This window comes from Moschus berezovskii, chromosome 1 (assembly GCF_049115385.1).
Source record: "Moschus berezovskii isolate FMDL1 chromosome 1, NW_MosBer_1.0, whole genome shotgun sequence".
Taxonomy (NCBI): Eukaryota; Metazoa; Chordata; class Mammalia; order Artiodactyla; family Moschidae; genus Moschus; species Moschus berezovskii.
The window spans coordinates 151,506,653-151,521,769 of record NC_142460.1 but is presented as its reverse complement, the minus strand read 5'-3'; the positions used below and the strand labels follow the sequence as shown (position 1 = coordinate 151,521,769).

The following is a 15,117-nucleotide window of genomic DNA, read 5'->3' as shown; positions in this document are numbered from 1 at the left end:
AGAGTTCACATGCCACAGGAAATATTGAAGACCCAGCATTCCGCAACTAACACCTGGTGCAGCCAAGTAAATAAATATTTTATAAAGAAGAAGAAGCCATGCCTGGCCCTTTGTCTAAGGCCCAGCCCTTGCTCCTGCTCACCCTCAGCACACACAGCCCTAGTCCATGCGTCCAAGCTCCACTGCACCCTGGGCAAACAGCAGACCCTAAGCCATCCCTTGGCCCAAGTATGAGCACATTGGCAGTGTGGTCTCTGTACAGGGGAATGGGCCCAGGGTAAAGTGGTCTTGCGGTCACTCAGACAGGAAGTTACAGGGCCCCAAGTACCTGAAGCATGGAGGTGAGTCTCCACGGCCATGTAGATTCTTCATCCTATGAGGAGGGCAAGGCCAGATCAGGGCCAAAGCAGGCCCTTTCCAGTAGGAGACTCAGAGCAGGGAGCCATCTCTGAGAGTATTACTGCAGAGAAGTCCCTCCAGCCACCCAGGTCTTCTGATGATCTTCAGTATTTAATCTCCCGACCTTGGCAGGGCTCTTGAAATTTCAGTCACTCAGGTAGAGCGCTTGAGTACTTACAATTGGCTGGGACTGAGCTGTGTGGTAAAGGAATGAAAAGATCTTTCTGACCCAATACTCCCCAAAGAATAGTTCATTACATTGAGTCTTCACTTAACGGTTTAGGGCAAGGACAGCAAACCAGGACCCAAGGGCCTATCCTGCCTGACTGTTTTTGTATGGCCCTTGAGTTTAGAATGGATTTTACATTCTGAAAGAGTTAAGAAAAAATCCAAAGAAGAATATTTCATGACATGGGGAAAATATGATACTCTAATTTGTGTCCATAAATAAACCTTTATGGGAACACAGCCCTGCCCTTTTGTTTACATGTTGTCTCTGGCTATTTTCACTCTACAACAGCAGAATTGAAGACCTGCATCAGAGATTATGACCACATGACCCAAGTTGTTTACTTTGACCTTTTACAGAAAGGTTGCCAACCCCTGTTTTATTTGTTTGTTTGTGCCTCACCACACACCATGCAGAACCACCCTGCCCAGGGATCGAACCCATGCCCCCTACGTTGGAAGGCTGGAGTCTTTACCACTGGACCACCACAGAAGTCCTGTGAACCCCTGCTTCAGAGCTAAGTTTCTATACTACATTTCTCCAGAGAAGATGGGTAATATAGAGAGTTAAGGGATATGAACCCCTGAGAAGGAAGGGCAAGAAGGGGACAAGCAAAAGGAAGACCAGAAGTTTGGACTGGGCAAACTGCAGAAACGTGCCCTCCTTCTGTAGAAAAGAGAAGTTATACAAAGGCAGTAAGGGCCTGCAGAGGGGACACTTAAGAACAAAGAGGAAGGAGAAGTGGGCATGTTACCCTCTAACTTCATCAACACTGAGGCTAGACTTTGCCTTGTTTTTTCCCATTAATCTCATTTATAAGCTTTGCTTAACTGGAACATTAAATCTTAACGGCAGTTCCTCGTCTGTGTGATAGTCTTTGTGGTTGAAAATGGCACTGGGGCTCATCATTAAAACATCTAGAGAAGCTCTGTCTCCTAGAAATAAATGGAAGCCAGGTTATAATCTATGGGGAAAAGAATCTGAAAAAAATAGATATATATGTGTATAATTGAATCACTTTGCTGTACTAACACAATATCACAAATCAGTTATACTTCAATTAAAAACAAACAAATAAGAAGGGTAGACAAACTTTAAAATAATAATAATAATATAAGCCGGAATATAATCTTTAATTTTCTAGTAGCCTCATTTTAAAAAGTAAAAAGAACTGGTAACATTAATAAACTGCCTACTTGATGAAATATATCTACCATATTATCAATTCAACATATAATCATGTAAAATTATTAATGAATTTTCAAATATTCTCAACACACTGAAGTACTTTCTAATAACTGAGTCAAGTTTCAGCTTTTCAAGGTGCACTGAAATTGAATAAAATTAAAACTCAGGTCCTCAGGTGCACTAGTCTCTTTTTAAGTGCTTAATAGTCACAGATGGCTAGTAACACTGTACTGAATAGTGTAACTCTACACAAATCCCTAACACTGAACTGCCATGTTATCTTCTGTGATTGGTTTCTATCAACTCTGGGCAACATTAAATATTTACAGAGCACTTATTCTCTCCCTTTAAGCTTTCTGGATGACAGGAAATTTACACGGGTAATTTCTCTGTGTTGACTGCCTTCTTTGCTCTTCTGGCGCTGCAAAATATTCCAGGCTCGTCTCGAATTTTCCCTGCAGCCTCATCTTGCTAAAGATCATTTTGGCCAGGTCATCCCCTCTTTTACAACCCTCGGTGACTTTCAGAGAATAAAATCCTTACTGTGGTTTCAAGGCCATTTTTTTTTCCCTCAAGCCTCAATCCCTGATGCTCTCCGTCCTTGCTCACCTGTAATCTAGTTACATGGAGTTGTGACAGTTTCTAGGACATGCCCAATTATTTCAACCTCAGGGCCTTTGCATGGCTAGCTCTGTCATCCTTCATCTTTCACGTCATGTCACCTCCGCAGAAAGGATTCTTTGAACTTTGTACCTCAAAGAGCTTCCTGTCCTAAAGTTACTTCTCTTGTCACCACTGGCCCACTTCACCTCAGTACTTGGTGTCATCTCTGTTATGTTTGTTTTAAAGCATGTATTAACATATGGTCAATTCTTTTTATTTTTGGCATTTTAAATAAGATTTAAATCAATACAAATGCAGCAATTATAAATGCAGACTGACTAAGGAAAGTTGAATTGGGCATCAGAACTGACAGAGTTGCCACTGATGACATGCTTTCCAACCCTTAAACAACCCTCGCAAAGTTCCAAACAAAACTGAGTCCTTTGTTCTTTGATTTACATATTAGTTGCACCCCTGGAAAATTTAGTGTTTGCTAAAATTGAACAGAAAATACTTTTGCATTTACATATAAAACAGGAATAGGTTTTAGGCTCAGAGCATTATAAACAAGTTTTTCACCTACTTGAAGGTCAGGTGGGGCACTTGAGAGTCACATGCCTTCAGCAATAGTTTTTCACTGAGCTTGGCAGTATGTTTAGCATCCCTGACCTAATGCTGACCTTGCCAGAAGATTCCCCAATCACTGTGTCAATGCATTTGATTGAGATTCCCAAAGCATTTCAATTTCTAAAACCCATTCATTTTAGATTTCCAGAACATTTCCTGGGCTGGTGAGGGGCATTGTTTCCTAAGAAGCCATGACATAAGACTGAGACCCACAGGTAGGGTATGCAAAGAGACCATGGGATAGGACCTTTTGTGTGTAGGCACCCCACCTCACCATAACAACTACTGCAATATTAGAAACGGGCTCTAACTGCTGGGAAGGCATTCTGTTATCAGGAATGAAACAGAGCACCCATGACTCCCTCTGCTATCTCCCACTCTCTCAGCTCGACTCCATTCTGCAGACCTGTTCCCAGGATACAGGTGAGCAAGACAAATGTCTGCCCAAGCAGAGGGAGCCATGCTTGTGAAGTCATATTAGGGAAACACCTCCTCCAGGTACCCCTCAGGCACTGCCCTCGTTTGTCACCACCTTGCAAGGAGGCAGGAAGAGCACAGGAGACAGACTGGAGACAAGTTCCAGAACACAACATACTTTAACAGACAAACAAGCTGCATATCCAGTGGTCAGCCCCATCTCTCTGTCACCAAGCCCTAAGACCTAAGCAAGTTCTTCAGAGATTAGAAAAGTGCTCTTGGCTTCCTGAGGATTCCACCAGTTGAAAGTGTCTTTCCTTAGGGACAGGATGCTCCCTGCCTAATATCTATTTAAAAAGTGTGACCTGACCTTCCTACACTTTTGGTGGGAATGTAAATTGGTACGAAGTTCCTTAAAAAACTAAAAATAGAGCTACCATATGATCCACTCCTGGGCATATATCTGGAGAAAACCATAATTTTAAAGGATCCATGCACCCCAACATTCATAGCGGCACTATGTACTATAGCCAAGACTTGGAAGCAACCTAACTGTCCATTAACAGATGAATGGATAAAGAAGACGTGGTACATACATACAATGGAATACTAAAATCAGCCATGGGAAAAAAAAAGAAATAATGCCATTTGCAGGAACATAGATGGAACTAGAGATTATCACACTAAGTGAAGAAAGTCAGAGAAAGACAAATATCACATGATATCACTCATATGTGAAATCTAACATTTTAAGTAATATAAATAAACTTATTCACAAAACAGAGTCACAGATTTTGAAAACAAACTTGACAAAGAGGAAAGTGGCAGGAAGGGACAAGTTAAGAGGTTGGGATTAAAATACACACACTGCTGCTGCTGCTAAGTCACTTCAGTCGTGTCCAACTCTGTGTGACCCCATAGACGGAAGCCCACCAGGCTCCCCCATCCCTGGGATTCTCCAGGCAAGAACACTGGAGTGAGTTGCCATTTCCTTCTCCAATGTGTGAAAGTGAAGTCGCTCAGTCGCGTCCAACCCTTAGCGACCCCACCGACTGCAGCCTACCAGGCTCCTCCATCCATGGGATTTTCTAGGCAATAGTATTGGAGTGGCTTGCCATTGCCGTCTCCGAATACACACACTACTATACGTAAAATAGACAATCAACAAGGATCTACTGTATCGCACAGGGAATTCTACTCAATATTCTGTAATAACCTATATGGGAAATAAATGTGAAAAAAGAATAAACATATGTATGTGTTTAACTGAAGCACTATGCTGTACCCCTGACAATAACACAACATTGTAAATCAACTATACTCTAATAAAATTTTTTTTTATAAAAGTGTGACCTGATTCACTTGAACAGTCATATTGTCTCCCCAGTGAACCTGTGCAGGGAAGGCAAAAGCATTCAGCTTTATAGACAGCCTACTCTGTGCCAGACATTGTCACAGGTGCTCAACACAGGTCACCTCATGCAGTCCTCCCAGTACACCATACACAGCAGGCATTAAGGTCGCTGTTCAAAGATGGGGCACCTGAGGCCCAGAAAGGCCAGGCAACTTGCCCAGTATCACACAACTCTTAAGTCGCCTACCAGCCTACCCGCAAGTAGACTACATAACCCATAACAACTTCACGATGGCTTGAGGGGTGAAGGTGTGACCTGCGGGAGGACTTTGAGGGCAGGAGTCTCCTTGACCGGGAAGATGAATCAGCCAGTCTAGGACAGAAGTGCAGTCTGGGGTCTGGCTCAGGTGCCCGTCAGTGAAACACAGACGATACCTTCCTCCAGGAGGTCTGTGAGCCTAAAAGAATGAACATTCGGCACACAGTGGAGGCTCGTTCCCATGGCTTCCCTGCTCTGCAGTCCTGATGTAACTGTGCTCTGTTGTCCACAGACAGGTGTTTGCCAGCCTCTGCCCACAGTTGGTGCCTCTGAGAATCAGTCATGCACCCAGCAGGAGACAGACAGAGCACTCAAACCTTTTAACCAAAGAGAATTTGCAAACGCACTAATAGGCAGAGATAAGGCAATCATCAAGAGGTTATGAGCTACTGAAGTACCAGCCATGCTGAGAAGCCCTTTCCACCCTCAGACCTGAAGGACAAAAGAAAGGGACAGAATTACTGGAGTCTAGTAAAAGCTGGGACTACAGAGAAAGGTCTGCCCACCAGGAACTGCACCTGTACATCACTGGTACCCGAACTTTACAGAGCATCAAAACCACTTCGGAGGGCTTGTTTAAATACAGATTAGACTTCCCTGGTGATTCAGTGGCTAGGACTCTGCGATCCCAATGCAGCAGACCCGGGTTCGACCCCTGGTCAGGGAATTAGATCTCACATGCTGCAACTTAGACTTCTAATGACACAACTAAAAGATCCTGAGGGCCCCAGCTAAGACCGGGTGCAGCCAAATAAATAAAAATTAAAAAAAAAAAAAACGGATTGCTTTGTCCCCCAGGAGTTTGAAGTTGGACTAAGAACCTGCATTTCTAACAAGTCCTGGGTGATGAAGATGCTGCTGGTATGCTGCCCACTTTCTGAGACCCACTGCCTCAGAGGAACGGAACCACAGTGAGGAGGTATGAATACCCCGACTTCTCTCTTCCTTCTTCCAGTCCCTGGCTGGTGCTTTTCATTGGCTGGACCCAACCCAATGCCAGAGGGTACAGGCTGGAGATAATCCGCTGCTAGGACACAGAACAGGAAGGAGAATGGATCTGAGAGGCAAAGGACAAAGAATAATCATAAATTCCCCACTCCTCCCCCTGCTCCTTCACTTCCACCAGCCCATTAATCAGAGGACCCCATTCTTATTCAAACAGTTTTCTACCCTATGGCTTCTCTGACCATCATTTCTGAGTGCTAGAATACAGTACATTTTCCTCAGAGGCGTAAAGAAAATATGATTCTCTCAACTCAATTAAATAAATGATCTGTCATGTCTTATTTCCCTGCAGTAATTTTGTGCATTTCCTGGGCTGAGAAGTGTTGAGATTCATATCTGGAGTAAAGCTGTCATTCTCCACCCGTTTTATTTCAGCTTTCCACAGCTGTTTCTAGGAGGCCTGTTTTCTGATTAATACATTTTTTTTCTTAGAATTTAAGGATTTCTTTTATTACCTAAGAAAATGATAATAAAACAGTATTTCTTGAACTTTCTCACAATGTCTCTTCTTATATCCCCTGCTCCCAACTTCAAAGAGTAAAAACACTTTTTTAGCAGTAAGCCTGAACCTCAAGATTTGTATGAAGAGTTCAGGAGGAAGAAAATCTGTTTAGTTAAAGTGCACTTAATGTTTGTGGATGAAAACACTAACCATTGTTAGCAGTTCTATAAAAACACCAACTCCTGAGCTATCCCTGAGACTGAGATCATTTATACATAGCAACTCCCATAATGCAAGTAGGATTGATAAGATGAGAAATCAGAGAACTTTCTTGGTGGTCCAGTGGTTGACTTCAAGCTTGCACTGCTGGGAGCATGGGTTCAATCCCTGGTCGGGGAACTAAGATCCCACATGCCACTCAGCACAGCCAAAGAATAGGAAAAAAAAAAAATTTTTTTTAAGTTTTTAAAAAGAAGAAGAGAAATCAGGTTGATCAGTGGTCTGGGCCAGGAGCCTGGGAGAGTTGAAATTTGCCACAGTGTGACTCAAAGGCAGCATATCTCTGGCAGAGATATTCTGTAATATATACTCAGATATATTCTGATTCCCTGAAGACTTTCTCCCCCACCAAATTCTGCCCCTCAGCTACCCATCAGAGTTCCCCACAGTTCTGCCTTCCTTCCTCACTGAGTAACTGTGTTCTTTGCCTACAAAGTGGAACAAGTTTATCTTTTGTACCAACTTGATCCATTGATAGCGGTGGCCTATCACTATGAAGAAAGCTAGTGGAGGTGATGGAATTCCAGTTGAGCTATTTCAAGTCTTGAAAGATGATGCTGTGAAAGTGCTGCACTCAATACGCCAGCAAATTTGGAAAACTCAGCAGTGGCCACAGGACTGAAAAAGGTCAGTCTTCATTCCAATCCCAAAGAAAGGCAATGCCAAAGAATGCTCAAACTACCGCACAATTGTACTCATCTCACACGCTAGTAAAGTCATGCTCAAAATTCTCCAAGCCAGGCTTCAGCAATATGTGAACCGTGAACTCCCAGATGTTCAAGCTGGTTTTAGAAAAGGCAGAGGCACCAGAGATCAAATTACCAACATCCACTGGATCATGGAGAAAGCAAGAGAGTTCCAGAAAAACATCTATTTCTGCTTCATTGGCTATGCCAAAGCCTTTGACTGTGTGGATCACAATAAACTGTGGAACATTCTGAAAGAGATGGGAATACCAGACCACCTGATCTGCCTCTTGAGAAACCTGTATGCAGTCAGGAAGCAACAGTCAGAACTGTACATGGAACAAAAGACTTGTTCCAAATAGGAAAAGGAGTACGTCAAGGCTGTATATTGTCACCTTCTTATTTAACTTATATGCAGAGTACATCATGAGGAATGCTGGGCTGGAAGAAGCACGAGCTGGAATCAAGATTGCCAGGAGAAATATCAATAACCTCAGATATGCAGATGACACCACCCTTAAGGCAGAAAGTGAAGAGGAACTAAAAGGCCTCTTGATGAAAGTGAAAGAGGAGAGTGAAAAGGTTGGCTTGAAGCTCAACATTCAGAAAACAAAGATCATGGCATCTGGTCCCATCACTTCATGGGAAATAGATGGAAAAACAGTGGAAACAGTGTCAGACCTTATTTTTTGGGGGCTCCAAAATCACTGCGGATGCTGATTGCAGCCAGGAAATTAAAAGACGCTTACTCTTTGGAAGGAAAGTTATGACCAACCTAGATAGTATATTAAAAAGCAGAGACATTACTTTGCCAACCAAGGTCCGTCTAGTCAAGGCTATGGTTTTTCCCTGGTCATGTATGGATGTGAGAGTTGGACTGTGAAGAAAGCTGATCGCCGAAGAATTGATGCTTTTGAACTGTGGTGTTAGAGAAGACTCTTGAGAGTCCCTTGGACTGCAAGGAGATCCAACCAGTCCATTATAAAGGAGATCAGTCCTGGGTATTCATTGGAAGGACTGATGCTAAAGCTGAAACTCCGATACTTTGGCCACCTCATGTGACAAGTTGACTCACTGGAAAAGACTCTGATGCTGGGAAAGGTTGGGGGTGGGAGGAGAAGGGGACGACGGAGAATGAGATGGCTGGATGGCATCACCGACTCGAAGGACATGAGTTTGAGTGAACTCTGGGAGTTGGTGATGGACAGGGAGGCCTGGCGTGCTGTGATTCATGGGGTCGTGGAGAGTCGGACACGACTGAGCGACTGAACTGAACTGAACTGATAGTACTGTGTGGATAATTGTGGTGCTTACCTTCCAGTAGGGCTTCCCTGATAGCTCAGTTTGTAAAGAATCTGCCTGCAATGCAGAAGACCCCAGTTTGGCTCCTGGGTTGGGAAGATCTGGAGAAAGTATAGGCTACCCACACCAGTATTCTTGGACTTCCCTTGTGGTTCAGCTGGTAAAGAATCCACCTGCAATGTGGAAGACCTGGGTTGGATCCCTGGATTGGGAAAATCCACTGGATAAGGGAAAGGCTACCCACTCCAGTATTCTGGCCTGGAGAATTCCATGCACTGTATAGTCCATGGGGTCGCAGAGTCGGACATGACTGAGCAACTTTCACTTTCATCTTCTAGCAAAATAAGTCAACAAATGAAGGAACAAGATAATTTTAAATTGTGGTAAAGAAAGAAATTCTAACATGGGAGTATCCGGTAGAGTCAATTTTATTTTCTTTCCTCCTCCTTCCTCTCTTTCCCTCTTTCTTTCTGGCTACACTGGGTCTGCATTGCTGCATGTGGGCTTTCTCTAGCTGCAGTGATGGGGCTCGTCTCTAGTTGTGGTGCACAGGCTTCTCATTTCAGTGGCTTCTCTTGTTTTAGAGCGTGAGGTCCAGGCCCACAAATTTCAGTAGTCGCAGTACATGGTCTCAGTTCTTACAGCTCATGGTCTCCAGAGTGCTGGCTTAATAGTGTGGTACACAGGCTTAGTTGTTCCAAGGCATGTGGGATCTTCCCGGACCGGGGATCAAGCCGGTCCCCTGCATTGGCAAGTGGATTCTTTGCCACTGAACCACCAGGGAAGCCCCTGAGACAACTTTGAGTAGAGGGGTGGTCATGGGAGACTGCTCCATGGTGTTTGAATTTAAAGAACGGTGTTTTAATGCACACTGAAAGATGAAAATGAACCTGGCACACCATTGCCAAAGGAAGCAAAGACCTGGAGAAAGAAAAGAGTTTGAAATATTCCAGGAACAGGTTGAGACCAGTATAGCTGGAATAGAATGATCAAGGGAGATATCAGAGATCAAGGGAGCGCCTTGCAGGTAAAGTGTAACAGTTATCTACTGCTGTGTAACAAACCAACCCAAAACTCAGTGGCTTAAAACAACAGCCATGTATTTGCTCACAGTTGTGGGAGGCAGTCATTTGGGCAGGGTCTCACCTGGTTTCACTTATGTGGCTGCCATCATTTGGCTGCTCATCTGAGACTAGATGATCTATGATGGTTTCCCATACACATCTGGTGGTTAGTGCCGACTATTGATTAATCAGTCTAGGGGGCCTCAGATGGAAGAGCTCTTCTCTATCAATATGATATCTCATCCTCCAGGAGGCTAGACCAGCCTTCTTTACATGTTAGTCTCAGGGGAACATTCCAAGAGAACAAAAGTAGAAGCTTCAAGGCCTTATGAGGCTTAGACTTAAAAGTCCAACAATGTTACTTACACTGCATTTTATTGGCCAACCAAGTCACAAAGCCAGTCTAGATCCAAGGGGTAGGAAAATGAACTACTCCTCTTTATGGGAGGAGTGGCAAAGTCACATAGCATAGTGATGGAAAAAATTTGTGACCAATTCTGCAATATACTCTACCAAGCGAAGAGGTTTACATTTTCATTTAAGAGCAGTGAGAAGTCACTGATGAGTTTCATATATGAGAATCGAGTAAATTTGATTTATGCTTTAAAAGGGTCACTGTGACAGACAAACTCATAGAAAAAGAGGTGAGATTTATGGTTACAGGAGGCTGGGGTGGGAGGAGAGAGAATTGGATGAAGGCAGTCAAAAGGTAAACACTTCCAGTTATAAGATAAACAAGTAATAGGGATATAATGTCCAACATGATAAATAGAATTATTCTGGCCTGGAGAATCCCCATGGACAGAGGAGCCCGGTGGGCTACAGTCCATAGGGTCACAAAGAGTCAGACATGACTGAAGCAACTGAGCACACACACGTTTCCTCTCTTAAGAAAGGAAATCTTAAGCAATCTCATCACAGGGAAGAATATTTATTTCTAGTTCTTTAATTTTGTATCTGTATGAGATGATGGATATTCACTGCATTTACTGTGACAATCCTTTCATGATGTATGTAAGTCAAATCATTATGCTGTATGCCTTAAACAATGTCAGATATCAATCATGCCTCAATAAAACTGGCACAAAAAGAAAAGAGAAGGAAAGAGAAAGGATCACTTCTTGTAAGTGGGCGGTGTAAGGCAAGAATGTAAGCAAGGAGGGTGAGGCAGGAATGTAAGCAGAGAAACTGGTTAAGTGGCATTGGCAGTCGTCCAGGCTGGAGATGAAGGAGTCTAGCCAGGGTGGGGGCAATGGAAGAGGTCCAGTCTGCTCTTCTGACAGCCTGACCTATATATCTGGGGCTTACCTAGCAAGCCTTTAAAATCACACAAGAAATTCCTCTCAATAAATCTCTTGATATATTTTCCTGTTGGTTCCAGTTCTCAGGTCAAACCTTGACTGATAGCGGGGTCATCAACAAATATATGATATAGATGGTGCCTCATGCCACAGGACTGTGTGAGATCTCCCAGGGAAAGAAAAGAGGACTAAGGAGACATCAGCCCAGGGCACTCCAACATGTCTCTACAGTTAAAAGAGGAAAAGAGAGGGACTTCCCTGATGGTCCAATGGCTAAGACTCCACATTCCCAATGCAGGGGCCCCAGGTTTGATCCCTGGTCAGGGAACCAGATCCTGCATTCTACCACTAAAGAATCCACGTGCCACAGTTAAGACCTGGTGCAGCCAAATAAATAAACAAATTAAAAAAAAAAAAAAGAGGAAAAGAGAGAAAAAGGGACTAGGAAGGAACAGCTGGTAGAGTCGGAGCAAACCGTTTTGAGTGAGTTGTCACTAAAGTCAGAAGAAGTAAATGTTTCAAAAAGGAGTAAGCATCCTGGAGTTGGTCCTGTAGGACGCCTTTCACATCTTGCCTGCAGCTGGCCGCTCAAGCCAACTGTGCCCAGTGTCCTGTGTGTACACACGTTGCAAGTGACATTGCCTTGAATGTGACTTCCAGCTTACAAGTTGAATGGATCACAGCCATTACCATTACTGCTGGGATGACTGCAGTTGGTTATCTTACAAAAGATTTCATGTTAAAAATCGTTGCAGCAAATCTATTGTAAACCCTCACAATCAGAAAGAAAACTCCAAGATTGTGTTTGCTTTTGACATGAAGGATTTGTGAGATTAAGTTGTCGACAGCTATTGTGCTGTGCTAACTTGCTATAGTCGTGTCTGACTCTTTGTGACCCTACGGACTGTAGCCCACCAGGTTCCTCTGTCCATTGGGTTCTCCAGGCATGGAGTGAGTTGCCATGAGGGATCTTCCCCACCCAGGAATGAAACCCATATCTCTTAAGTCCCCCACATTGCAGGTGGATTCTTTACCAGCTGAACCACAAGGTAAGCCCCTAATACTATTGGTAGAGGCCAAAAAGTTCACATTCTGTGATGGATCATCACAATGAAGAGACTAGAACCAACGTGGGACCTCTGATCATTAAGAAAATGGGATAGTTTTGATAGCTTCAATGCTAAAAACAAACTTGTCATGATGTCACCTGTTCGTTTAATTAGAGTGACTACCACTTCTGTCTAATTCACCTTCCCTGAGTTCTAGATATGGTAATTGCAGACTGCAACTTTCATATTCCTGGCATTTGCCTTATTTGTTGAATCACTGTGGTGCATATTTGTTTAAACAATGGAAAAACTGACCTCATACCCTGTGAGTTTAAAAAAAACAAAAAGAAGTATGAGGAAATGGTCAACTGGATTTAATGCTATTGAGAGGTCAGGGGAAATGAAAACATAAAAGCGTTTATTGGGTTTGGCAATATGGAGGTCACTGACAAATTTAGCAAGAGGGACAATTTCTATAGAATAGCAAGACCAGAAGCCACATACCACATGTGGCTTTATCCCCAATTCTCACAATAGCCCTTAAAGCTGTTTGTTAACTTTCTACATTATTCACCAATGAGTGTGACGTTGAAGTCTGAAGCCCAGTGACCTGGGTTCAAACCTGACTCCTCCTTTACTGACTGTAACCAGTAAAGGTTATCAGTAAAGGTTACTGATTTAACCAGTCTGTACCTCAGTTTCCTCATCTATAAAATAAGAATAGTGATAATACATCATAGGGTTGTTTGAGAATGGTGTGATTTAGTATATGTGAAGCTATGTGAAGATTTGTTAAATATTTACTGTCTACCTTGTCACCCTTCCCCTCGTGCAGATAAAGACACAGGCTCTCAGGGTTTTCTGTAGGTTCCAAGACTAATAGTCAAGGAGAAAGTATGTCAGCCCCGTTCTCCTGGACTCCACACCCTGAGTTAAGAACTTGAGGAATGACCCCCACTCAGACACCCAGCCCTCAGATCCAGGTTCCTTTAAGAGCAAGAGGCCTCTTTGGGAGGTGAGCCAAGTGGTCAGCAGGACCTAGATACCCTTCTGGTGATCCCTGGTCCCTCATATACCCAGCGGAGAAAGCAATGGCACCCTACTCCAGTACTCTTGCCTGGAAAATCACATGGACGGAGGAGCCTGGTGTGCTGCAGTCCATGGGGTCTCTAACAGTTGGACACAACTGAGGGACTTCCCTTTCACTTTTCACTTTCATTCATTGGAGAAGGAAATGGCAACCCACTCCAGGGTTCTTGCCTGGAGAATCCCAGGGACGGGGGAGCCTGGTGGGCTGCCGTCTATGGAGTCACACAGAGTCAGACACGACTGAAGCGACTTAGCAGCAGCAGCAGCATATACCCAGAGACTGAACTGGTCATTTATAGATAACATACACACTCCTTAACCAGATGATGTAAGCACCTCTTTGAATAGACAAGAACAATATACCCCATCCAGTAACTGGAGTTACTTAGTCACATGTTTCCAAACAGGATTATCATCTAGCCCCAACTTATTCACTCCTTTCACCCTGGTGATTATTTACCTATATCAAGGTTATTCATGGGTGGTGTTGTTGTTTAGTTGCTAAGTTGTATCCAACTCTTTTACGACCCCAAGGACAATAGCCCACCAGGCTCCTCTGTCCATGGGATTCTCCAGGCAAGAATACTGGAGTGAGTTGCCATTTCCTTCTCCAGGGGATCTTCCCAGTCCAGAAATCCAACCCACGTTTCTTACTTCTCTTGAATTGGCAGGCGTGTTATTTTACCACTAGCGCCATGTGAGAAGCCCACTGTTGTCATGTCTTCATATCTCCATAGCAATATGAAAATAACTTATGCTTTAATGTAAATTTTTTAAAACATAAAATTATGTCTATACTCTTATCATACAGCAGGAACTGCACAAAATTCACATATACAGGTTTATAACTTTGGGCAAGAACTTCAGCTCTCCAAAACTCAGTTTCCTCAACTGAAAGGAATATAACATAATAATAATGAATATCTTTAAAGTATTTTCTATGTGCCAAGTACTGTATGAACTGCACAAAATTCACATACGCAGGTTTATGACTTTGGGCAAGAACTTCAGCTCGCCAAGACTCAGTTTCCTCAACTAAAAGGAATATAACATAATAGTAATAAATATCTTTTAAGTATTTTCTATGTGTAAGTACTGTATATACTAAGTACTTTACAGGCCTTACTTTATTTAATCACTCAGTGACCCTGTGAAATAGGAATGACTCTCATCATTATTTCCCAAATAAATAAACTGAAGCCCAGATATGTGAAGTGACTTGCCCAAGGTCACTTCAGAAGAGATATGTAATCTGAACCCCGATTCCCAGCTGACCACCAAGCCAGAACTCAGGCTCACTAGACTATCACTAGATCACAAGCTGTGCTGTGCAGTGATAAGTTGCTCAGTCATGTCTGACTCTTTGTGACCCTATGGACCGTAGCCTGCCAGGCTCCTCTGTCCATGGGGATTATCCAGGCAAGAATACTGGAGTGAGTTTCCATGCCCTCCTTCAGGGGGTCTTCCCGATCCAGGGATTAAACCTGCATCTCTATGTCTCCTGCATTGGCAGGTGGGTTCTTTACTCCTCAGGCCACCTGGGAAGCTGTCACCAGACTACAGTTGAAAGTAATTGAAAAACTAAAGTTAACGTGTAAAAAGCATGTAGTATCTGCTACGCAACGTGGATTAGATCCCTGGCTTGGGAAGATCCCTTGGAGAGGGAATTGGCAACCCACTCCAGGATTCTTACCTGGAATCCTGGACAAATCCCCATGGACAGAGGAGCCTGGTGGGCTACAGTCCATGGCATCAAAAAAGAGT

General features: G+C 43.4%; 1 pseudogene; it reads left to right on the top strand.

The window, feature by feature from the left end:
• Nucleotides 1-335: 335 nt before the first annotated feature.
• Nucleotides 336-12,378, top strand: LOC148778873 (CDGSH iron-sulfur domain-containing protein 1 pseudogene; annotated as a pseudogene).
• The last annotated feature ends 2,739 nt before the right edge of the window (nucleotides 12,379-15,117 follow it).